This window comes from Bombyx mandarina, chromosome 02, assembly GCF_030267445.1.
Source record: "Bombyx mandarina strain Sakado chromosome 02, ASM3026744v2".
NCBI lineage: Eukaryota > Metazoa > Arthropoda > Insecta > Lepidoptera > Bombycidae > Bombyx > Bombyx mandarina.
The window spans coordinates 5,985,046-6,011,443 of record NC_143209.1 but is presented as its reverse complement, the minus strand read 5'-3'; the positions used below and the strand labels follow the sequence as shown (position 1 = coordinate 6,011,443).

Below are 26,398 nucleotides of genomic sequence, written 5' to 3'. Positions count from 1 at the left end.
GTTTGAAGAATGGGGCAGCCGTTGTAACTATACTGAGACCTTAGAACTTATATCTCAAGGAACCACTTAACACTAGGTTTGCTGTGAGCTCGTTCACTCATCTAAGCAATAAATAAATAAATAAACAGCAGTACGTGCAATAAAAATCGTATCCACTGCCCAGAATACTGCTATTAATTATCTCAATTCAATAACTTTTTTATGTTGATTGTTTGAGTATAGTTCTTTTTCTACCTGATCACTGGTAGTCTCTACGGGCTTCAACAGACCCGGTCTACTGAGTTTCTCGCCAGAATTTTGTGGGCCGAGATCATTAAGGCAGATGTCAGTAAAGTCTCCGAGGCTGAGTTGGACAAGACTGTACTTTCAGTAAAGGTAGCACAACCTTACAAGGTTAATGGCAGTAGGTAGGATAAATAGCAGGTGCTTTTTCATCTATGCACAGTTTGATAGGTGAGCTCACGGTGCTCAAGCTAGAAGATGAAGATGTATATGACCATTCCCTTCTGAACGGAAGGTATGAGTGGTTTGCAATACATTTTTATTGCTTACATGGGTGGATGAGCTCACAACCCACCTGGTGTTAAGTGGTTACTGGAGCCCATAGACATCTACAACGTCAATGCGCCACCCACCTTGAGATATGAGTTCTAAGGTCCCAAGTATAGTTACAACGGCTGCCCCGCCCTTCAAATCGAAACGCGTTACTGCTTCATGGCAGAAATAGGCGGGGTGGTGGTACCTACCCGTGCGGACTCACAAGAGGTCCTACCACCAGTAGAAAATGTTTATTTCGAACAGAATTCCTAGTGTCCTCGTCTTCGGTAATCGTTCGTAGCGTACCGGAGATCAAAGACCTCCTCGGAGAATCCAACTATGTCACATAAATGACGTGCATAATTCTTTGAGACATTTTCGACAAAGCAATAAAAATTTAAAGAAACGAAAAAAAAAAAGTATAACCATCAACAACCATACAAGAAACCGTAAAATACTTTACGCTTAATTTGAAAAGTAAAACATTTTGTCAAGCTAAATGGTATAGGTACCTTGTTCGAGGAAAAAAAAAACCTTTGACACAGCGATAATCAATTTACCGCGAAAAATTTACAAATTTAACGTTTGCCGGCCGACGGAGGCGATTTTCAAACGATTTCTTCTAGACGAGTCCGTAAATAGTAATTTTGTGCCAAACGTACAATGTTTTCATACCGAATTTGTACACGCAAGTAATATATCTTAAGTACATCGTTTGTACATTCAAAAACACACCTTTCTGTGTTCCAATTAAAAACTATATTCCTTTAAGCGTATTGTTGTCTCGCTATTTTGCGATTCTAAATTCGAATATTTCATTACCTAAACTAGCGTAACTAAAATTTTGTACCATTGAATTTCGAAAATACTGTAGTCTTTATTACCTCATTCGTAAAGTTTCGGTTCGTGAATGGGATAAAAGTCGTACTGCGTCGCGAATCGCGCCAAAAATATTGACGTTACGTTTGACAGGTGTCAAAGTAACGATAAAAAAAAAACAGTCATTGTCGCTTGACCATAGACAATTGATTGTGCGTTTGATACTTTTTGCGTATTGTTAGGCGACGTGTACAATGCGTTACTTTTGTTTATTATTGTATTATTTTATTGCCTTACCTTGTTGTGACTTACACCTGATTTACGTGTACCTATTATATGATCTTAGACACAAATTCTAAGGTTTTTTTTTGAATTTGTTTTTACGGCGTGAGAATTCGAGTCAAATTTGACTTGTTAGTAATGTCAATCAATACTGACATCTTCTTCGGAGTCACTGTTTCATCTGCTCAAGAGTTACGCAATATTATTCTACATCAGCAGCTGGCCATCTGTTTGTAATGTTAGCTAGATTCAAACTCTCTATTTTACCCTTTAACGAGAACCGCCCAATGAAGTCACTCTCACGTATTACAGGACCGGAATAGGCATATGAGTTTCTGCCTATTTACCACAGTGAAAGCACATTGGTGAGTTGAAGTTATCCGAATAGGCACTTATCGAGAAATTCATGGTAGTATAGAAGTCCACATTTTTGAGTTATTGCTGAAAAAAATTATAAAATATTTTATTTATTTATTGCTTACAGCTTGCTTGGCTGCCCCATCCTTCAAACCGAAACGCGTTACTGCTTCACGGCAGAAATAGGCGGGGCGGTGGTACCTACCTGTGCGGACTCACAATGCACTCAAAAAGCTACTGGTAGTTGGATACTTAGAATTCCCGCCCGGATAGGGACTGCGATGCTGTGGATTGGGATTCTTCATACGAACGCTAAAAGAAAGCTGTGTGCAATTAATGCGAAACTTCAATCGACTTCGCTAATAATAAGAAGAGTGGGCGGCGCCATTCAAATTACTATGGGTTGGTTTTTTATTGTAAGTAGCACCACCGCGCCTTTTTGCCACGAAGCAGTAATGCGTTCCTGCAACTATTATCCAATAGAAGTCATATCTGAAAGTGGATGGCGGCATTTAAATTGTTGATGTCCATAGGCACCACAGCTTAATACTACGAGGGCCGCGTGCTCGTTCTATAGGCAATAAAGAATGAGAACACACAAATATTTTGCTAACGTTGTAGATTTCAGTTTTAAATATTTATTTTAACAAAATAATAGCAAAGAACCATTTTATTACGGCTGTAACGATTAAAATTTTGTGGATCATAAACAACATTCAATCGGTTAATGAACGAATGGAACGACGATAAGGAATGAAATAGTATTGACGTTTGGTTTTATTTTTTTTAAAGCTAATATCGTTTGCGATTTACACGGAGCTTTTTTAAGCGCTGCATTGTAGTTTTTTTATGATTAAAGGATTACTGGTGGTCCGGAGGCCTTTCCAGTTTCACCAGAACAGGTGGGCGAGCAAAGGCTCAGCCAGGAGAGGTGGGATTTGCTAACAGCTGCCCGAGCGTCTCCGAAGGAGACCTAACAACTCAAGAGCAGCTGCTTCGCGAATGAATCTACTACCGGATCGGAATCGCGACCCGCTGAGAAGATCCGGTGAGAAACTCAGCGGGCTGATTCATGGGTTAGGTTGCACGGCGAACTCTTTGTTGAGTTCGACGAGTACGGTTACCGGGGTTCCTCAGCCTGCTCCTAGTGTTGGAGCTGAAGGCGTCTAATGCAAAGGTTTGATGGATCTGTAAGGACGTGATACAATCTAGATATAACACTAACATTATTTTGAGTACGCTAGCTTTGTAGGCAGCGGCTTTAGATCTGCTCTGTTATTTGTAATTGTTTCGTTATGCTTAGGTTGGTGGATGAGCTCACAGCCCGACTGATGTTAAGTGGTTACCGGAGTCCATCGACATTTACAACGTAAAAGCCTCCACCCACCTTGAGATATTATAAGGTCTCAGTATAGTTACAACGGCTGCTCCGCTCTTCAAACCGAAACGCATTACTGCTTCACGACAGAAGTAGGCAGGGTGGTGGTACCTACCCGTGCGAAGTCACAAAACGTCCTACCACCAGTACCTAAGATCTACTCTGCAAAGATCTCTACGATACTCTTTCGTGTATAGTTTTGTTTGTTTGTTTGTTTGTTTGTTTGTTTTAAACTTTCATTGCTGTCTATATTACAAACACATTACGGGCTGCTACCACAATACACCTACGCTTATAATGAGTCCTATTACCGTGATCTTCTAGTTGATCGTCTATCGGTGATCATAAGGTTCTGAATTATCGGAAACATATAGTATTTACAGATCTATTTGTATCTTCTTAGAGCCTTCGCCTCAATTACAAAAACAACAAATACCTCTAAAATTGTCACATTCATCTACTTAGAAAGTATTATATAATTCAGAAATTGCATGCAATTTACTGGACAGCAAGAGAATCAGTTTCACGGTCTCATATCGCGACAAAAATATGAACGAAACATGTTAGATAGTCCAAAACTTGATTTAACTAACTTAACTTAAATTATTATAAACAAACAATTAACATTCATGAATAGGTATAGTTAGAAAACATTATTTAAATAAAACAAATCGATTAATTATCTCAGATCTGTTTTCTAGAAGTACCCTTAAAAATAGAACGTCATAATTGCTTGTACACCACGCCTTATACCGAACTAGTTAGCTCAAACGATAAAACCAAATTAAAAAAAATATGGCCGATGGAAAATGGCGGGCGAGAACCAAAACAGTTTAATTACAACACGGACCACACACGTTGCCTTTCAAAACAATAATTATATTGCCTTCAGGTTTATAATTTCGCGCGCTCACGGTTCCCTTAAGAGAATAATAAAAATTAAAACATAACTTTACGTTATAAATGTCGACAACTCAATTTATGGCGGGAATATTTAGGTGACGCCTTCCGAGCGGGAAATTTCGACCAATGACGAGCGCCTTCGAGAAAAATATATCCGTTTCTGTCTTTCGCGTACAAAACTCATATATCTGAACTCTTCTAACAAAATATCCAGTTTCACTCCGAGCTTTGATATGGAATGTTTTGTTAGTTGGGATAGGTCAAGATAAACTGGTGTTACAACAATTCATTAGAAAATTATTAATTTATGTAGTAACAGAATCATAAGCTTAGTATATATTTTTATTTTTATTTTCAATGTTTGAAATTCAGCCGATAAATTCAGCTTTCGTTATTATTATTCGAATATGGGATTTAATAATTGAAATTTCGACCGAGCAAGTCTATTTATAATAATCAATTAGTATCTAGTATCATAAAAGATGGCGATATGTTGATTGGCGCCCGTCGTTTTCCCGCCGAAATTCTTAAAAAATTACTGTCTCTATAATCACTTTTCAGGTTTGTCAATGTCGTTAATTGTGTTTATCGTGGTAATAATCAAGTCATTCAATCCCGGAGCATCGTGGCTTACGAGGAATGTGGATCTTCATGATGACCTGGAGCTTAACTCAATCAGTAAGTATATACAGTCGGCATCATTGCGCCACTTTGAGAAGACGGCACGACACGAAAACCCTCTTGTCGTGGCCGCCGGAAATTACATACCCGATCCTGTGGACCGAATGGTAAACAGTCGACGTCGCCCTAAGCACGTCATTGCGGATCCTTCCGATCCATTAACGGTGCCTTTAGGTACCACAAGCACCGGTCACCGTCCTTGTCGAACCCGTCGCTTGCGACGAAGGGCTCGACGAGTAAATTAACCCACAGACACAGCCCACTGAGTTTCTCGCCGGATCTTCTCAGTGGGTCGCATTTCCGATCCGGTGGTAGATTCTGCGACGCACTGCTCTTGCTAGGGTTCGTGTTAGCAACGTCGTCAGGTTTGAGCCCCGTGAGCTCACCTACTAGCCCGGCGACGCTAACATGGTCTCTCTAGACCATCAGCTTAGGTAGGAAAAAAAACACGTTTATATTAGTACGACAGCGTTGAAAACTGAAAAACGTCAGAAACACGTTTTCTTAGCGAGTTGAATGAAAAGAAATGTTATATGGAATTTTCGGTATATAAAGATAACTGTTTTTTTTTATAGAACCAAATAAATACTATTAATTTTGTAATAAGAGTCGGGCTATCAATGAAGTAATTATTTAGTAATTATTAAAAACGTTAACCAAATATGTAGGTACTATAATTATACACTGTGGAATAAGTGCTAAGGGGAGTGCTGTGAGGAATTGTTTGAGATATTTTTTTTATTGCTTAGGTGGGTGGACGAACTCACAGCCCACCTGGTGTTAAGTGGTTACCGGAGCCCATAGACATCTACGACGTAAATGCATTACCCACCTTGAGATATAAGTTCCAAGGTCTCAAGTATAGTTACAACGGCTGCCCCACCCTTCAAACCGAAACGCATTATTGCTTCACGGCAGAAATAGGCAGGGCGGTGGTACCTACCCGCGCGGACTCACAAGAGGTCCTACCACCAGTAAACTGTTAACTGTTTTTTTTTATAGAACCAAATAAATACTATTAATTTTGTAATAAGAGTCGGGCTATCAATGAAGTAATTAATTAGTAATTATTAAAAAAGTTAACCATATGTGTAGGTACTATAATTATACACTGCGGAATAAGTGCTAAGGGGAGTGCTCTGAGGAATTGTTTGAGATGATTCCATCATCTCGTTTTTACTATCGCACCGTCCGCCACCGAAATAGAGTTCATCCATACTACCTGGAACCACTGCGGTCATCCACAGTGCGTTTCCAGAGATCTTTTTTGCCACGTACCATCCGGCTTTGGAATGAGCTCCCCTCCACGGTGTTTCCCGAGCGCTATGACATATCTTCTTCAAACGAGGCTTGTGGAGAGTATTAAGCGGTAGGCAGCGGCTTGGCTCTGCCCTTGGCATTGCTGACCGTCATGTGGATTACACTGTTTGTCCACAAGGGCAATAAAAAAATCGGCTTTAATAAAAAAATCATCGTCAACATATAAATTAGAGTTACTTGTTCATTGCTGGTGTCAATGCGCTCTGCAGTCCCACGAACGTCGTCGCCGTCCCGTGAACGACAAACCTATAAGTATAGCAGTAGGAAGCGGCTTGGCTCGGCCCTTGGCATTGCTGGAGTCCATGGGCGACGGTAACCACCCACTATCAGGTGGGCCGTATGCTCGTCTGCCTACAAGGGCAATAAAAAAATAAAAAATATATTAACTGCCTTGAGCTCTTAATAACTAAATAGGTATCCCTCTCTTAAAGTCTTTGAAGCTGTTTACGAAGTTAATTAACAATGTTTTATAAAAAAGTTAATACAGTTTAACAAATTCGGATTGCAATTTATGTGTTTTTGGCGGGCTTTCTATCTCTGTCACAGACTATAAAATGTAATATGTTTATTTTTTTATTTTTGTACTGGCAGTCTATAGCTGTGTAATAAATACTCTAGTATGGTACCTCCTTCTGAATCCCTTAGTAGTCTTATGGCACAGACAAGTAAAAAGGAAAGGTCCTATGCTAGCAGTAAACAGTCAAAGCGTGACCTATATTAAAGCAAGGCAGGTGGATATTTCCAAATCTACATGCCATAATGAACCATAAATATATTCAGAGAAGTCCTATCCTATTTAAATCGGCCCACGACTAGAAAGACATACGTTGAGGTAGCGGAAATGAATCCAAAAAACGAATTCTCGATTGAAGACCACCAAAAAGGTTTCGCCTCTATAATTACGGTTACATAACATAATCACGATGCCGGCCATTTTGTTTTAGCGGCGCATCTAAGATGGCGTCGCCCTTAAAAACTTAATTCGACCCGTCATTAAGGAGCATCGGGTTTTTTTTTGTTAACAAAGGCCTCGGCGATGGCCCTCCCAATGTTACGCTAAATTATTTGGATACCATAATATATGTTGATGTGCCAGAACGCAAGGTTTTTTTTTTAAATTGTTTATTAACTTCAAAAACTAAATTTCGAAATTTTTAGTTTACTTCATTTTTGTTTGGTTTTTCATGACCCAGCGGAGTTAACTGGTCATGGGTGTCTATAGACATCAGCCACGTTAATACCGCCGCCCGTTTTGACAGATGAATTCTAAGAGTTTAGAAGTTTATTCTAATTAGAGAAGTCGTCGTGGCCTAAAGGATAAGACGTCCGGTGCATTCGTATCGAGCGATGCACTGGTGTTCGAATCTCGCTGGCGGGTACCAATTTTTCTAATGAAATACGTACTCAACAAATGTTCACGATTGACTTCCACGGTGAAGGAATAACATCGTGCAATAAAAATCAAACCCGCAAAATTATAATTTGCGTAATTACTGGTGGTAGGACCTCTTGTGAGTCCGCACGGGTAGGTACCACCGCCCCGCCTATTTCTGCCGTGAAGCAGTAATGCGTTTCGGTCTGAAGGGTGGGGCAGCCGTTGTGACTATACTGAGACCTTAGAACTATATCTCAAGGTGTGTGGCGCATTTACGTTGTAGATGTCTATGGGCTCCAGTAACCACTTAACACCAGGTGGGCTGTGAGCTCGTCCACACATCTAAGGAATAAAAAAAAAAGTCTAAATTTTTACAACGTCTGCCCCGCCCTTCAAATCGAAACGCATTACTGCTTCACGGCAGTAATAGGCAGGTCTTTCTGTTTCTCGTCGGGTCTTTTCAGGGGATCGCAATTCAGATCCGGTAGTAGTGCTCTTTGCTTGGGCTAGTGTTAGCAAACTCTCAAATCGAGCCCCGTGAGCTCACCTACCAGCCAGTAGCATAGCCTTTTAATCTACCAGTAATTAAGTAGGGATAAAATTACTTATTACAACTTAGCTTGGTATTATGTAAGTTGTTGTCTGTAAATTGATTGATGCTTAGGTAATGCTTACCGGAGATCCTGCGACGTTTGACCAGAATGACAACAGTGTGACGTTACGCTATGCTAAGCTTTTGTTTTATTTAACGCTTGTAAGTTCAAACTGGAAGACCTGTTTACGGCATCAGAGGTAGGCAATTGATTCTGTTATTTTTGGGTTGTTTGAGAACGTATGGTACCTAAAATATGACTATAAAGTCCATTACGTATTGTTAAGATAAAGCAGCGTTCTTTGGTATGTACCTATGTTTGTTTGTTTGTAATAGAATCTATGAACGTCATTTCTATTAACTCCAAGGCGTCTGATCAACTTGACAATCCGCGCGCGCGTCAAGGTCTGTTGACGATACAATAGTGTTATAACTTCGCTCTGATATCCTGACCGTTGTCTAATAGTTGTTAGTTTGGTGTGTTTTTTGTGTTTTTATTTTTACTTTTAAATTGCAATAGTTATTTGTGCAATAAGAGAGCAAATTCTGATCCATTAACGGTGCTTTTAGGTACCACAAGCACCAGTCACCGTCGTCGTCGAACCCGTCGCTTGCGACGAAGGGCTCGACGAGCGAATTAACCCACAGACACAGCCCACTGAGTTTCTCGCCAGATCTTCTCAGTGGGTCGCGTTTCCGATCCCGTGGTAGATTCTGCGAAGCACTGCTCTTGCTAGGGTCAGTGTTAGCAACTCTCCGGTTTGAGCCCCGTGAGCTCACCTACAAACGTTAGGGTGAAGCTGAAATAGCCAAGGCTATCAGCATAGGTAGGAAATTAAAAAAAAAGAGAGCAAAGTTGTTTTTTTTGTTTCGAGTGCTGATTTTGAGTCCCGAGCAAGCGAAGGATTCTATGATTAGAATCCTGAGCGTAGTGAGGGACTCAACAGCACGAGATGCAAAAAACCTTTTATCTCGTGTAGCACACAATATAACTTTTCACCTCATCAGTGAAAACACATATTACTTAACATAGACATAGAAATGAACAGGAATAGATTGAGATAACTATTAAAAAGGAAGGTAATTTCTTTATTATAAATATCTTTAAATTTTAGGGTATTAACTGCGCGTTTCCGAACGTGTTTTCTTTGAGGTCCAATTCCAAAATCGAATTTCGAAGGGATTTGTTTTTTTCACTCGCTTTTTTATATGCACGTGAAAGAGACAGAGCACAGTAAAATTCGAATGTTTCAAATTTATGGCTGAACAATTTCAATTCGTGGCACTGAAGATTGAAAAATTAAGAAGTTACTTTGACCCACGCTAATCAAAATCGCGTTTTGTTCACTGTTGTCTCACAGCAAAACCGGCATGTTTGTGTTGCTGAGCAGAAAATGATATTGTTTCGTGAGAATTCGAACAGATTATGCAGTGCATTGGTTCGTAGTACTGGCTTAAGCACCGTGTAAATAAGAAGAGGATTAAAATATTTTAGTATCAACAGTCATCTGCGGGTAACAACAGCCAATATCGTTTTTTTTTTTCTTCTTTTGGAACTCTGCGTGTGACCACGAAATTAGTTAAGCTGTTTTTTTCATCTCCAGCCGCGTTCAATTTGAATTTGGGTTTCTTTTTTTTTTCTCGAAGGACGCCGGGAGCGGCCATTTTGGATATATAATTTTTTTTTTTTAATTAACGGACTTGTTCCCTTAGTGGCGGTCGGTTTATGTGCTTTTTTTTTTTTTCGGAAATAAAATTTATAGTTTTTCGGTAGAGTTGTAACAACGTATCTTCGGTAAATTGCGACATCTTAAAGGATCCGATCAGAGGATTAGATTATTCTATCTCATTTTTGGGTGGTTCCTTTTTTTTTTTTTTTTGTTGTTCAAAGACGAAGGTTTTCTCTTGTGACGGTATTATACAGGATTTTGTCGTCAGCTTTTTAAATGTTTCCTCATAAGCTTATTTATTACGCGAAGCGCTCCGGCGTTAAGTGTTTACGGGTGATTATTTATCACGTAATTGAATAAAAAAATTTGTAGAATCAAAATGACTGGAAGTTTTCATTGCTATATTTTTTTTCTTGATTGATTATAAATTTCCCGATTTATAAACAGTTTACAGTACTGTGCAAAAGCTTACTTAAGCAACGACCCCAATATGTTCACGATTGACTTCCACGGTGAAGGAATAACATCGTGTAATAAAAATGAAACCCGCAAAATTATAATTTGCGTAATTACTGGTGGTAGGACCTCTTGTGAGTCCGCGCGGGTAGGTACCACCAGCTTACTATTTCTGCCGTGAAGCAGTAATGCGTTTCGGTTTGAAGGACGGGGCAGCCGTTGTAACTATACTTGAGATCTTAGAACTTATATCTCAAGGTGGGCGCCGCATTTACGTCGTAGATGTCTATGGGCTCCAGTAACCACTTAACACCAGGAGGGCTGTGAGCTCGTCCATCTATCTACACACGAGTAAAATTGTTCATATAAAAATGGAAAAATACACGTGGTTTTCAAAACCATTTATCACGTAATTTGATACTTTTGTTGAATCAAAGAAACTAGAACGTTTGTTGAGTACGTATTTTATTAGAAAAATTGGTACCCGCCTGCGGGATTCGAACACCGATGCATCGCTTCAACACGGATGCACCGGACGCCTTATCCGTTAGGCCACGACGACTTCAAAAAGAAAAATCCACGTGGTTTCAAAAGCATTAATTTGACATAATTACTTTAGTACGGTCACTTGTCCAGCAATTGTAAATTACGTGTAGTTAGTTTTCAGTGAATTAAGTCAGGGTAAAGGAAAAAGTTTTTTTTAAAGGACCCTCTTTTTCCCTACCTATGATGATAGCGTTGAGAGGCTATTTCAGCTTCATCCTAACATGTAGGTGAGCTCACGGGCTCAAGCCGGGAGTGTTGCTAACACTGGCCCTAGCAAGAGCAGAGTTACGCAGAATCTACCATTGGACCGGAAACGCGACCCACTGAGAAAGGAACCACGGATATCCTTCCTAACGAAACGAACAGTTTATTTAACTCCAAGTACCTAAGTGCGTTAAGGTCGGAGTTGAACTCTAAAGTTCTTGATACTAAAGACCTCTTAAGCTCTGGCGTCTAAAGCACTGTTCTTTTTTTTATTGCTAAGTGGTTACTGGAGCCCATAGACATCTACGACGTAAATGCGCCGCCCACCTTGAGATATAAGTTCTATGGTCTGAAATATTTACAACCCTTCGAACCGAAACGCATTACTGCTTCACGGTAGAAATAGGCAGGGTGGTGGTACCCACCCGCGCGGACTCACAAGAGGTCCTACTACCAGTAAGAAACTACTACTTTTCTACTACTATTAGTCCATTTGATGCTTTATACAAACATTCTATTTAATGCCGTAGATCCGAGCACAATGACTTCGCTCCCCCTCGGAGGCGTGAGCGTGATGATGTGGGGTAAATAAACACGGTGTATCCACGGCATGGGGCGCGGTACATTAGCCCGCTATTGTGGGCGCAGCTGGTGTGTCTCATGGCGGATCGGGTGGCCATGAGTTTAGGAAAAGTATGGATAAAAACGAAATCAATTTATTAAGCTATTGCACAGCTTTTACCGCGGGCCTTGAGCGCGGCGACCGAATCGTGAAATTCCGTAACGAAAAAAACCTTACACTCCTCACTCCGCCTACCATGTAGCTCGCGTTCAACACATTCACACGTTGCGCTTGTGTAGTGGTTTTGAATAAGCACGTGGCGTGACGTCACACTGCATGCGAATCATGAAAAGTCTGCCCATCTCTCTCTCGCGCGGTCTAGCTTATGAGTGTGAAGGGGACAGTTAAGGTTTTGCTTTTATTAATGTTTAATATAGCGTGGTCTTGCTTTATTATTGTTTTAATATTAAATTATCATTGTCTAATTATAATTGCATAAGTTAATAAAAAATGCTATGAAATAGCTTTACCGCGACAGTTCCTGAGTGCCACACGTTTTTTTTATTCTTTAATACGCTTTTATTAGCTTCAGACATATGTATGTAACGGAATCTTTGAACATGATTTAGACCCCCTTCAAAACGTTGGATTAACTTGAAATTTGGCATACTTATTAAGGATCGATGACAATTCAATATTTAAAAAAAATATTGAAAAAATTGAAATTCAACTAAAAAATGAAGATTAAATAATAGTTTGAAAAAACAAAAAAAATTACGCTTTTATAGAAAATTCAACAAAAAAATGGAATATAAATTTTGATAAATTTCAATTAAAAATAGTGTAAGAAAAAATGATTTTATTGTAAAAAAGCGTGGGGTGCTTTTCAGGATATTATCAAAATAACCCTTCTACTCATATCTGTTCATAAAATATTTATAGCTATTGATACCATGCACCCCACGCTTTTTTACAATAAAATCATTTGTTTCTCACACTATTTTTAATTTAAATTTATAAAAATTGATTTTCTATTTTTTTGTGGGATTTTCTAAAAAAGCGTATTTTTTTGTTTTTTTAAAGTATTATTTTTTATTTTATTGTTGGGTACCAACATGTTATAACATCAGTACAGGTAACATAAGCGTTGGTATCACACTAAATGCTAATACAATTACAGGTATCGACTGCATGCATTGGTAAAAAAAACGGTTCACCATAGAGAAAAAAAATGTGCATATTAAACTAACTGACACGGCGGGCCGTATGCTTTGGATTCCTACGTGTTTTTTTTTAATAGATTTGTATGTTGACGCGTCCTTGTCACTGAAATCTTAATAAAAAAAAAAACTTTAATTAAAAGATCGATTTTTAAATTTTGTATTTGTATTCAAACTTTGCCATGGCAATAACGAACACAAAAAAAATTAACAAATAATACCGATTTGTTGGCGTTCTAAAGCTATGCGCGTACCTATTTGATTTATTTAATACTAGTAAGCGATGGTCACCCTACTCTACCCTCAAAATGGTGGAATAATATTTCATGATCTGTTATACATTTTTCTTAATTTACTTTTACGGCGCGACTCAAGGGTAGACATGGTATTTTGTTCGAACGATCATTTCTGTTTGAGGCGGAAAGGTGTTTTGTAATGCTCGGTGATGAATGGGGGGGGGGTCTGTGATCAGGAAGACAGAGCCGGTGTCGATTCAGATGCCGGGCACTCAACGAGGTATGCCATTGGTCCGTCTCTCTGTGGTATTGATTGGTGGTGTGAAACCCGGTTTGCTAACAACTCAACAGTAGCTGCTTAGCGAATGAATCTACTACGGGATCGGAATCGCGACCCGCTGAGAAGATCCGGCGAGAAACTCAACGGGCTGATGCTTAGGTTAGGTTGCACGTCGAATTCTTTACCGAGCTCGACGAGTACGGTTACAGTCCGCGGCAGTGCCTTCGGAAGAGATTTAGCTCTTCGAAGCCGCTGAAGCCTTATTTGGGTCCGGCTAATTAACCGCCGCCAGAGGTTCGGCGTCGACTGTTTTACGGTGGATAGGTCTAACTCCAAATCAACCCTCCATTGTAGTTGTTAGTTGATTGGGACGACAACCCTACAAATGCAATGGAGAGTTTGCGTACCCCACCACCCAGCTATCTACATTAAACACGAAATTTAATTATACATTGCGGTTTATATTATAAACACGGTTCACGACCGAACTTCGCTGTCCAAATAATAATTAGAGTTGTTTTAGATAATTGGGGAGCGTCCTTAGGGTGAGGTCATGATAATTCCGTCTACTATATTCCGTTGGGTCGAGTGGCCACCCCTGTCCACGGTCGGGGTGTCGTGGAAGACATATCATTAGCTTAAGCTAGAAGAAGCAAGAGCTTAGATATGAAGAGCTTAATAATTTATCTTCGAACATAACGGCCGTCTGGTGTAGTGGTAAGTTACATGGTCTACACAAGGGGGTCGCGGGTTCGAATCCCGCCAAGGGAAGATATTTGTATGATAAATATAAAAATGTATTTTCCAGGGTTATGGATGGTTAAATATATGTATCTGTATAATAAAAATCTTAAATTTATTTCCGTTATCTGGTACCTGTAACACAAGTTCTTTACGAACTTAGTACGGGATCAGCTGATAACGTGGTTTTTTTTAAAAAAAAAAATGGCGTCTAAACTAAAAGATCTTCTATTGGATCTCTTTGCTCGAAGGTCTAAAAGTCCTTAAGAAGTCTGGTATTAAGTGGCTTCTAAGCTTCAATACACTATGAATATCCCGACTGACCTTATAACCTGACGTTGAGGTTCCAATTTTATTGTCTATGTACTGTTGTATCGAAAAATTAATTACGTCATTGTAGGTTATTCGTGAGAAGTGTATATTAATAACACACAAACATAACAGAGGAAATTGTAATAGACAAATGGCGGGGAGCGCTTTGCGCGGGAATTCTGACACCTGTCAAACGATAAACAAAATGGCGGACATTCGCAACGTGACTATTCGCGTTGTTATTAATAATTGAAACGCGCCCCTGTTACAGGCGCGTTTCTTGCCGGGTAGCTTATTATGTTGACGACTTTAATGAGTTTTATAACGCACTAGCTGACCCGGCAGACTTCATTGTGACTCAGTCGATAAATAAAAGGTAGGCAGCGGCTTGGCTCTGCCCCTTGCATTGCTGAAGTCCATGGGCGAACGGTAACCACTCACCATCAGGTGGGCCGTATGCCCGTCTGCCTACAAAGAAGACCAAAGATTTTGTATAAAATAAACTTAAAACAAATAAAAGGAATCCGTCCGACGGGGGACACATCAAAGGGAAAACAAAATTGTTATTTTTATTTAATTGCGAGCATTTTCATATTTATCTACCTTTTAAACCTTCTCTGGACTAACACAAATAATTCAAGACCAAAATTAGCCAAATCGGTCCAGCCGTTCTCGAGTTTTAGCGAGACTAACGAGCAGCAATTCATTTTTATATATAGAGATTTGAGATGATCCCATCATCTTGATTATACCATCGTACCTGCCTCCGCCGGTGCAGAGTTCAATCCAATATCTAGAGAGCGTTAGAATGAGTTCCCCTCCACGGTGTTTCCCGAGCGCTATGACATGTCTTCCTTCGAACGAGGCTCGCGGAGAGTACTTAACGGTAGGCAGTGCTTTAGCTCTGCCCCTAGCATTGCTGACGTCCATGGGCGACGTAACAACCATAGGTACATGCCGCGCTAGCCCGCAATAAGCCGTAGCACAAGTAATTACAAATATATTTATTTTGCAGGTTTGATATTTATACCAATAGGTATGTTTATCGGAAAGTAGTCGACGTCACCCCAAACACGTCATTTCGGATCCTCCTGATCCACTAACGGTGCTTTCAGGTACCTCAAGCATCGGTCATCGTTCACGTCGAACCCGTCGCTTGGGATGAAGGGCACGGCGAGTGAATTAACCCACAGACACAGCCCACTGAGTTTCCCGCCGGATCTTTTCAGTGGGTCGCGTTTCCGATCCGGTGGTAGATTCTGCGAAGCACGGCTCTTGCTAGGGTTCCTGTTAGCAACATCATCAGGTTTGAGCCCCGTGAGCTCACCTACCAGTTAAGGTTACGCTGAAATAGCCTCTCAAGGATATCAACATAGGTAGGAAAAAAGTTACTAGTAGTCCCCGGTAGTCGAAATTCGACTATAATTAATTGAAATTATAAGTTTGTACACTATTATGATTCTATTGTCAATATACTTCTATAATCACAAATTTCGCCAAGACTACACTATAGAAAAATATTAATAAAGACAAACAATATTTAATCTATTCTCAATTTGATCACAGACTTTAAGCAATAAGAAAAGTTTGACATTAAACAAATAGTATGCATGCGTGTGTGTGTTAAGTACATGGTACTGTGTGTATAGTTATTTTATATTGATTTAATGTGTTTTTTATGCATAATTAAAAAAAATATTAACATTCTGCACTCTTTCGTTATATTCTCTATAAGCGTGAGGAATTTCATACTCCTCCGTCCGCGCAATTTTCGTAAAAAGGGATAGAAAGTTTTTGCTTCAAGTATTAATGTGTAGATTATTAAATTATAGACACACCGGTAATAATTGTCGCCTGTATCTCTGAGAGATTATTCTGGTATTATCTGCTGCAGAAGAAACAGTCACCCGACCATAGCCTACTTGATTTGTGGCCGCAGTTGCCTTTTCATTCATCCGTAGCGACTTCGCTAATTCCTACCTATTTCTGCCGCGTAGGATTTTCAGCTTCTAGTGCACAGATGAGACAGTTGATAACTTCACTTTTTTTTCTTAGACGCCCATCGACATCTACAAGGTAATCACGCAAATTAGAATTTTGCGGGTTTGATTTTTATTACACGATGTTATTCCTTCACCGCGGAAGTCAATCGTGAACATTTGTTAAGTACGTATTTCATTAGAAAAATTGGTACCCGCCTGCGGGATTCGAACACCGGTGCACCTTTTTGTTTTTTTTGTTTTTTTCCTACCTAAGCTGAGAGCCTTGAGATGCTATTTCAGCGTAACCCTAACTTTTGTAGGTGAGCTCACGGGGCTCAAACCTGATGACGTTGCTAACACGAACCCTAGCAAGAGCCGTGCTTCGCAGAATCTACCATCGGATCCGAAACGCGACCCACTGAGAAGATCCGGCGGGAAATTCAGAAACTCAGGCTGTGTCTATGGGCTAATTCGCTCGTCGAGCCCTTCGTTGCAAGCGACGGGTTCGACAAGGACGGTGACCGGTGCTTGTGGTACCTAAAAGCACGTTAATGGATCGGGAGGATCCGTCATGACGTGGTCATTTCTTAAGCTTTTGGAGACTTCAAGAGACCAGACACATATATTCAAAGTTCATTAAGTATGTGTTATGCATTACGGGGGCCAGACATCAATACACAAATAGTATACGGCAATGATAAACGATTTAATATAAAATTCAACAAACAAACAGCGAAGGCGCCTAATTACATGTCACTCGCGACTGTTCAATTTTCCAATGTCACATTGACAATTGGACGGCTCGCAACGAAAAGTAACCAGCTGAATTTTTAATAGTTATATTTATTTGTTCGATTGGATGGCTTAAATGCTCCTGCTTCTATTGTCTTTGTTATTACCGCTGTAATACAAATGTCGAGCTATAGTCTGAAAGTCTATGGCATTAATTTTCAAGGGTTAGCTCAGATTCGGTGTCCTAAGCTATGTGTGTCGGAAAGTTCACTGAGCTATTAAATACCAAATATCTATCAAAATGGTTACGACTATTTCTGCCGTGAAGCAGTGTAATGTGTTTCGGTTTGAAGGGTGGGGCAGCCGTTGTAACTATACTGAGACCTTACAACTTATATCTCAAGGAGGGTGGCGCATTCACTTTGTAAACGTCTATGGGCTCCAGTAACCACTTAACACCAGGTGGGCTGTAAGCTCGTCCGCCGATCTAAGCAATAAAAAAAAACGGTTGTCAGAACAGACGTCATGTGATCATCAAATAATATTTTAAACTAGTTTCATGTACCGTCTGCAAAAACACATCCAACCTATATACGTTAAAATATGCAGGTCCTACCTTGAGATATGAGTTCTAAGCTCATGATTGCTTCGTAGCAAAAATAGGCAGGGTTTAGACTCTTCAATTCGTCATGGTTTTCTTGGATTTAACAAGAGGTTTTTATTGCTTAGATGGGTGGACGAGCTCACAGCCCACCTGATGTTAAGTGGTTACTGGAGCCCATAAACACCTACAACGTAAATGCGCCACCCACCTTGAGATATAAGTTCTAGGGTCTCAAGTATAGTTATCTCCTCAAGTATAGTCCAATTCGTTATATTTTATGTAGTCACTTAATTTAATAATTAACATACATTCTTTCTTGGTTCCTTCTCGCGTAAATTCGTCAAATTATCCCAATAGCAGGTTTCGCAGCGCGTATTAACTTAAACACGATTTGAAGTTATTTTTAAGTGCGTTTTGCGCGGTTAAGTTGCGGTCTGGATATTAGCAGGGCATTTGCGTGAATATTCGACGTTTTTGCATGAGAAATTAACTTTTTAATCTAGGTAAATGATGAAGTGAACGAGAAAATGTCGTAGTGGAACTTTAATAAAACCTATTCTAGTTGTATGCTGTGATATATATCTCCAATTAGTTTCAACCAGTGTGCGTAGTAAGGAGCCATGCCCGATCCTGTGGACCGAATGGTAAACAGTCGACGTCGCCCTAAGCACGTCGTTACGGATCCTCCCGATCCATTAACGGTGCTTTTAGGTACCACAAGCACCGGTCACCATCCTCGTCGAACCCGTCGCTTGCGACGAAGGGCTCCACCCACAGACCCAGCCCACTGAGTTTCTCGCCGGATCTTCTCAGTGGGTCGCGTTTCCGATCCGGTGATAGATTCTGCGAAGCACAAGCGCCCGGGACGCTGGTGTTTGTGGCCTCCTTGACAATGTCCGTCCACCTGGTTGGCAATCTTCCTCGACTTCTCTTTCCTTCCACGTGACCTACAACTATTATTTTTTCCAAGTTCTCAGGATTTTGTCGGGCCACGTGTCCGAAGTACTTGACAAGACGCTGCATACAGATCGTACTCTCAGACACAGTAAACTGAGTTTCTCGCCGGATCTTCTCAGTGGGTCGCGTTTCCGATCCGGTGGTAGATTCTGCGAAGCACGGCTCGCACGCTGAAATAGCCTCTCAAGGCTAACAGCTTAGGTAGGAAAAAAAAAAAAAAAGAACAGGTCGTAGATAGACGGGTCTTGGCGCTTAGCTCCTCGAGAATTGACACATTTGTTCGGCGCTCCGTCCATGATACGCCCAACATTTTGCGCCAATACCACATTTCAAATGCGTCAATTCTCGATCGGGTACGGTAAATAATACTAGCCTACTGTAATTGAAGATTAGAGTGGGTTAATAATAAGATAAAATAATAAGAAGGAGTTAATACCATTTTTAGGATTTTTGAGTTTTAACATTAAATGAAGGTGCTATGTGCCTATAAGCCATATTAGACCTTAAAAGTCCGAGCTTAAAGAATATTTTTAGAAATTGCATGTGACGAAGAAGTTATGTACGAAGAAAAAGTACAAGTAACAAAAGTTTGTTGCTCGTTTTCTCAAAATTAACAAATTCTATCATATTATCCCCTTCATCCATTCATGTCTTCAATTGCCAACCGATCTTTATTGGTAGTAGAGGTTTCTGTAAACACGGCTAGTCACTATACTAGCTATTTTGGCTGCGAGGTAGTCATGTATTCCAGTTTGAAAAGTGAGATAGCCGTTATGCTTTACAATTAAGACTTAGACCTTACATCTCAAACAAATATATGTCGTGATGCTTATAGACCATTTAAATCCTGATGAGCTATGAGACCTCTACTCATAAGAGCGTTAAAAATAATGGTTATTTTTTTTATTGCTTAGATGGGTGGACGTGCTCACAGCCCACCTTTTGTTAAGTGGTTACCGAAGCTCATAAACATCTACAACGTAAATGCGCCACCCACCTTGAGATATATGTTCTAAGGTCTCAAGTATAGTTACAACGGCTGCCCCATCCTTCGAGCCGAAACGCATTGCTGTTTCACGGCAGGAATAGGCGGGGTGCTGGTACCTACCTATGCGGACTTACATGAGGTCCCTACCACCAGTATATTTAACCAGTATATACCAGATTATTAATTAATAAAAAAAAATTGCTCTCTCTCATTTCCATGCATGTCATTATTGATCTAAAAATGGAGTTGCTTAGATTGTTTTATTAGTTCTATTAGCTCGGAGTTACATTCTAGATATGCCTCGCATTCCTAATGTTTTTATGGTATTTGGCGGTGCTTTTCTCGGAAATTTCCTTCGCGCCTCATCTGTTTCATGAAGGCTCACTAGATGAGATATAAGAAATAAAACATTGAACAACTCGCAGGCTGTTGTCTAACGCAGACAAACGAGAGCCCGTGACCCCGGTGCCGCGTTAGACAATAGAAAAAGAAATAACAAAAGACAATACCAACATGGCGTCGTTAACGAGCCGACGGGCGCTGTCGCTTTCCCGCCTAAATGTCTGTCAAAAAGCTGTCAAACGTCAGTCGCCATTGTCCAGCACGTCGACTCCGTTGTCGTTCTCATATACAAACTTCTTTTTCAAATCTGTATTACTATTTGTTTATGTGATTATTTTTTTAATTACCATCATGCGTAGGTTTGTTTATTTAGTTTGACGACTTGATCAAATGCGAATAGATGGGTGGACGAGCTCACAGCCCACGCGGTGTTAAGTGGATACTGGAGCCCATAGACATCTACAACGTAAATGCCGCCACCCACCTTGAGATATAAGTTCTAAGGTCTCAAGTATAGTTACAACGGCTGCCCCACCCTTCAAACCGAAACGCATTACTGCTTCACGGCAGAAATAGGCAGGGTGGTGGTAACTACCCGCGCGGACTCACAAAAGGTCTTACCACCAGTACGTACGGTACGTAGTCAGCTTGATGAAAAAGGTTAACAGACTTGCTATCAACTTCTGAATGCATAGAAGGGTTAGATATTCTAAGGGTCCGAAATCGCTCCTACGAGTTCTAAGTCTCAGTTTTAGAATACAACGGCTGCCCCACCCTTCGCATTACTGCTTCACGGCAGAAATAGGCGGGCAGGAAATCTGTGATCAGCAAGAGCGAATTAAAGATTAAAATAATCTTATCGTTAAGGATATTAGAGCAAAGTTATAATATTCTTGTATCGTTAATGGCCCTTGACGCGCGCGCGAGTTATCAAGTTAATTTGACGTCTTAGAGTCGGTGGAAATTACATTCAAAAATGCTCTGAAGAATTCTTAAAAAAAAAAGTTTTTTGTTGTTATAATTAGAACAGTTCTGTAGCGAAAATAATGAGTATACATCGATACACAATATAATTCATATAATGATAATATTTATCGTTTTGGGAAGAATTTTATCGAGAATCCACAAACTAAGATGAAGAAATGTTGTCACGCAATGTTATTGACCCCATACATCAGCTGATTTTAAATACATTGCGGGTCGACTTTTTTTTCATCTTATATTCGCCAAAACGTGACAATTTACTTAATTTTCGTAACTCGTCTACCTAATCTCGCGTTCAAACTTGGCTCACGCGTGCTCATAAACGTTAAACCGCCAACACCACACCCCGCTTTGAGCCATGAAGCATTCTCGATTGCATCTTAATAACCTATTCTACTCTCCAAGCCGCATACAATTTGTATGTACAATAGTTATTTTTGTAACCACGTGTGTGGTCTGAACGCGTGAGAATTTCAATACAGTGTAGATTAAACACGTACGTAATGTTATGTACGGGGTAGCGGGTTTGATTCTGTGCATTGTTTACTAATGTAATCAAAGAAATTTGCTAACTTAAGCATACCCTACAAAACCCACTTGAAAGTCGTGGCCTAAAGGATAAGACTTCCGGTGCATTCGTGTTGAGCGATGCATCGATGTCCGAATCCCAGGTGGGTACCAATTTTTCTAATACGTACTCAACAAATGTTCACGATTGACTTCCACGGTGATGAAGTACGTGTAATAAAAATCAAACGCGCAAATTTTAATTTGCGTAATTACCGGCGGTAAGACGTCTTGTGAGTCCGCACGGGTAGGTGCCACCGCTTTTCCTATTTCTGCCGTGAATGCAATGCGTTTCGGTCTGAAGGGCGGGGTAGCCGTGGTACTGTAAAAATTGAAACTTAAAACTCATGATACCGTGGTATGTGGGCGGCAATATTACATTGTTGATATCTATATCGACCACTTTATCTAAGCAATAATAACAAAAAACTCTGTCTGATTAATTGTAATATTTCCAGTGTATCATTTCTCAATTATTCTCATTTTTTATTTCAATATCTTGTGAATTAATGTTGTTTGTGTTTATAATTAAGATGATGCTTACCGTGTTGACATGGTTACGAATTACTAATTTCTGATTACTAATGTAATTTTCGCGTATTAAGTGCCCTCTTTTTTTTCTACCTAAGCTGATAGCCTTGAGAGGCTATTTTAGCTTCTCCTTGACGTGTAGGTGAGCTCACGGGGCTCAAACCGAGAGTGCTGCTAACACTGACCCTAGCAAGAGCCGTGCTTCGCAGAATCTACCATCGGATCGGAAACGCGACCCACTGAGAAGATCCGGCGAGAAACTCAGTGGGCTGTGTCTGTGGGTTAAGTGCCATCACGGAACGTAACTATGAATGTTGCTCTTCGCAAGTTTTTCTCCTTAAAATATCAATAGAATTTTTGTTCGTATTTGCTGTTTTGTCTCTTGTCGATTCGTCTATGCAATAAATAGGTGATTGCTTTGTTGATACAAATTATTAAACATAGAAATAAAAGTGAAGGCTTTGTTTATTAATGCGACAATCAAATCAGCTTACGCCCGGATCAAACAACTTTTGTTTAAAAGTGTGTGTTTTTTTGTTGTCACTTGATGGTTTACTCTGCAATACCTTTGGTTGAATGGTAGAGAATGCCTTAGGCATTAAGTCCACACATGAAGCTAAGTAAATAAATAAATTATTTCGTATAATGTAGGCACTTATTTAACATAAAAAAGTATATTAGCATTCTGCACTCCTACTCTATATTCTCTATAAGTGTGGAAAATTTCACACTCCTCCGTCCGCGCAATTTTCGTAAAAAGGGGTACAAAGTTTTTGCTTCACGTATTATTAATATATACATAATAATATAATGATCAATTAAGCATTCAGCATTAAGTTCACCGACACACACAATTTAAATTTGAGCTATTATTTCATCTCAATCGATTGCAATGTCAAACAAGTGACATTCATCTCATTGATGATGATTCATCCGACCGATTTCGGCCATGGCGACCACTTTGACTCCTATCCGTCGATTTGGCGCTCGTGTGCTCGAAGATGGCTTATATAGCCTATCTTTGCGGCAAAACTCCTTGCGCATTGAGGGCACATAAGCACGCCGTTCTCATAATTATAGGTTATGGCAGCAGGTAGGCGGGCCTTCAACTGGTCGTGTTTGTAATCAAGGTCAGCTTTACGCTGATCCTCGAACTCGCGTACTTTGCTGTTCACCATCCTGCGCCATTCTAGCCGCTGTGCTGCCAAGCGCTCCCATTGAGAGGGCTCTATTATCTCATTACGTATAATATTAATACGTGAAGCAAAAACTTTGTATCCCTTTTTACGAAAATTGCGCGGACGGAGGGGTATTAAAGTTTGCACACTTATAGAGAATATAGAGAAGGAGTGCAGAATGTTTTTTTTTTTTTAAATAATGCATAAAATCTTTTGCGCATTATTTTATTATGGTTATGTATTATTATAGTTAGGTATAGGTATTGTCAAAGGTTATTATACTAATCACAGATTTCGCCAAGACAAATAATATTCAAGATAAACAATATTAACCTATTTTCAATTTGACCAGAGACTTTATAATGTAGATACATTAAATCAATAAAGAAAACATTACACACAGTGCCATGTATTTGACACACACACACATTTGTATATATACTCTTTGTTTATTGTCAAACTTTAGTTAATGCTTAAAGTCTCTGGTCAAATTGAAAATAAGTTAATATTGTTTATCTTGAATACTATTTGTCTTGGCGAAATCTGTGATTAGTAATAACCTTTGACAATATACCTAACCATAATAATGTTCAAACTTATAATTTCAATTAATTATAGTCGAGTTTCGATTACTGCGGGACCACTAGATAATATAATAATTCACTAATTCAATATTTGTAACTAGTTCTGAACTGGTCTGTAGAATAAAACATTCGGATAGAGACATTACGTACGCGGCGTGGCGAATTCCGATAGAATAATTACGTAAAGGCGCACTCGATTATTCATAACTGAATTATCAAATCGATTTTTATGGAGAGAGCATTTGAGTGAATCGCAATTAAGCATCTCGAAGCGTGAACGTTAGATAAGCTTAGCGATGTTTAGATCAAATGTTCACGTTTTACTTCCACGGTGAAGGAATAACATCGTGTAATAAAAATGAAACCCGCAAAATTATAATCTATATATTAATACGTGAAGCAAAAACTTTGTATCCCTTTTTACGAAGATTGCGCGGACGGAGGAGTATGAAATTTTCCACACTTATAGAGAATATAGAGAAGAAGTGTATAAAGCTAATATTTTTTTTAAAAAATGCGTAAAAGATACATTAAATCAATAAAGAAAACATTACACACACTACCATGTATTTGACGCACACACGCATGCATACTATTTATTGTCAAACTTTTGTTCTTGACGTCTATGGTCAAATTGAGAATAGATTAAATATTGTTTGTCTTTATTAATATTTTTCTATAGTGTAGTCTTGGCGTTGAAAATACAATCATAATAGTGTACAAACTTACAATTCCAATTAATTATAGTCGAATTTCGACTACTGCGGGACCTCTAGTTTGCGTAATTAGGTACTGGTGGTAGGATCTATTGTGAGTCCGCACGGGTGGGTACCACCGCCCTGCCTATTTCTGCCGTGAAGCAGTAATAATGCGTTTCGGTTTGAAGGGTAGAGTAGCCTTTGTAACTATACTGAGACCTTAGAACTTATATCTATACGTTGTGGATGTCTATGGGCTCCAGTAACCACTTAACACCAGGTGGGCTGTGAGCTCGTCCACCCATCTAAGCAATAAAAAAAAAGACAAGGACAGAGAATAAGTTTTGTTAATACGCTTTCATTAGCTTCAGACGTATGTATGTTAGTATGTAATGGAATCTTTGAACTTGATTTTGACCCCCTTCAAAACGTCGAATTAACTCGAAATTTGGCAAAACCTATTAAGGACCGATGACAATTCAATATTTAAAAAAATAAATTGAAAAAATTGAAATTCAACTAAACAATGGAAAATAAATAATAGTTTAATAAAACTAAAAAAATACGCTTTTATAGAAAATCATCATCATTCAGACAGCCCATAGAGTTTCTCGCCGGATCTTCTCAGTGGGTCGCGTTTCCGATCCGGTGGTAGATTCTGCGAAGCACTGCTCTTGCTAGGGCCAGTGTTAGCAACACTCCCGGTTTGAGCCCCGTGAGCTCACCTACACGTCAAGGAGAAGCTGAAATAACCTCTCAAGGCTTTCAGCATAGGTAGGGAAACAAATGTCAAAATAATCGTGTTCTCGATTATGAGTAAGTTTCCATTTTCGATTTTCGTGATGATTGCGAAGGAAATGTAAGTAAATTAAGTCGAGCTGCTGAAATTCTGAAGCTTTTTGGAATTAATGAACCTACTCCCACTTCCCAACGCGCCGTGATCTAAAACCGAGACATAGTTCTCCGAGAATCACGCTATTTTTATTTCGCACGAGTAGATGAGCTTACATCGCTTGCTCTAAATACTTTTTTTTATTGTTTAGATGGGTGGACGATTTCACGGCCCACCTGGTATTAAGTGGTTACTGGAGCCCATAGACATTTACAATGTAAATAGCGCCACCCACCTTGAGATATGAGTTCTAAGGTCTCAGTATAGTTACAACGGTGCCCCGCCTTTCGAACGAAAACGCATGACTGCTTCACGGCAGAAATAGGCAGGGTAGTGGTATCTATCCACGTGGACTCACAAAACGTCCTACCACCAGTAACTTCCTAAGTCTCTAACCAAGTCTCTTACTTCCATTGCCCACCGAGCATGGTCAACTTGCCACTTCAAGACACTTGCCAATTACATTCAAGTAAATTTGTGTAGGTAAATTAAGCCTTGATTGTAATTTAAGTCCCCGAAATAGTAGATGTTAGTTCGATTACAATTTAAACAATTTTATTAATCACTACAAACGACGCACCAATTACTAATTTCGTGAACCTAAACAAGACAACAATAGCTCACCTATAACTTAATTACTAAAGGGAAGAAAAAAACCTTATTTAATAATTTATCAAAATGGCCGCCGACCCAGGTCTATCGATATAATAATTCTGTCAGGTTTTAATTGAAATTCTGTGGCGTGCGTACAAACGCGACCGCAGTATTATTGATACATTACGATCGCGCAAAAGAGCCGAACCGGCAATCCACGGCGGAATTACAAATCTCAACCGGCCCACTAAATACACAATCAAGTTAAATCAATCGGAATCTATGCGTCCCTTT

General features: G+C 39.6%; 1 protein-coding gene across 1 annotated transcript in view; it reads right to left on the bottom strand.

The window, feature by feature from the left end:
- Positions 1–26,398, bottom strand: part of LOC114245638 (uncharacterized) — a 382,194-nt gene that overhangs the window by 179,654 nt on the left and 176,142 nt on the right. The gene's annotated exons all lie outside the window — the stretch shown is intronic.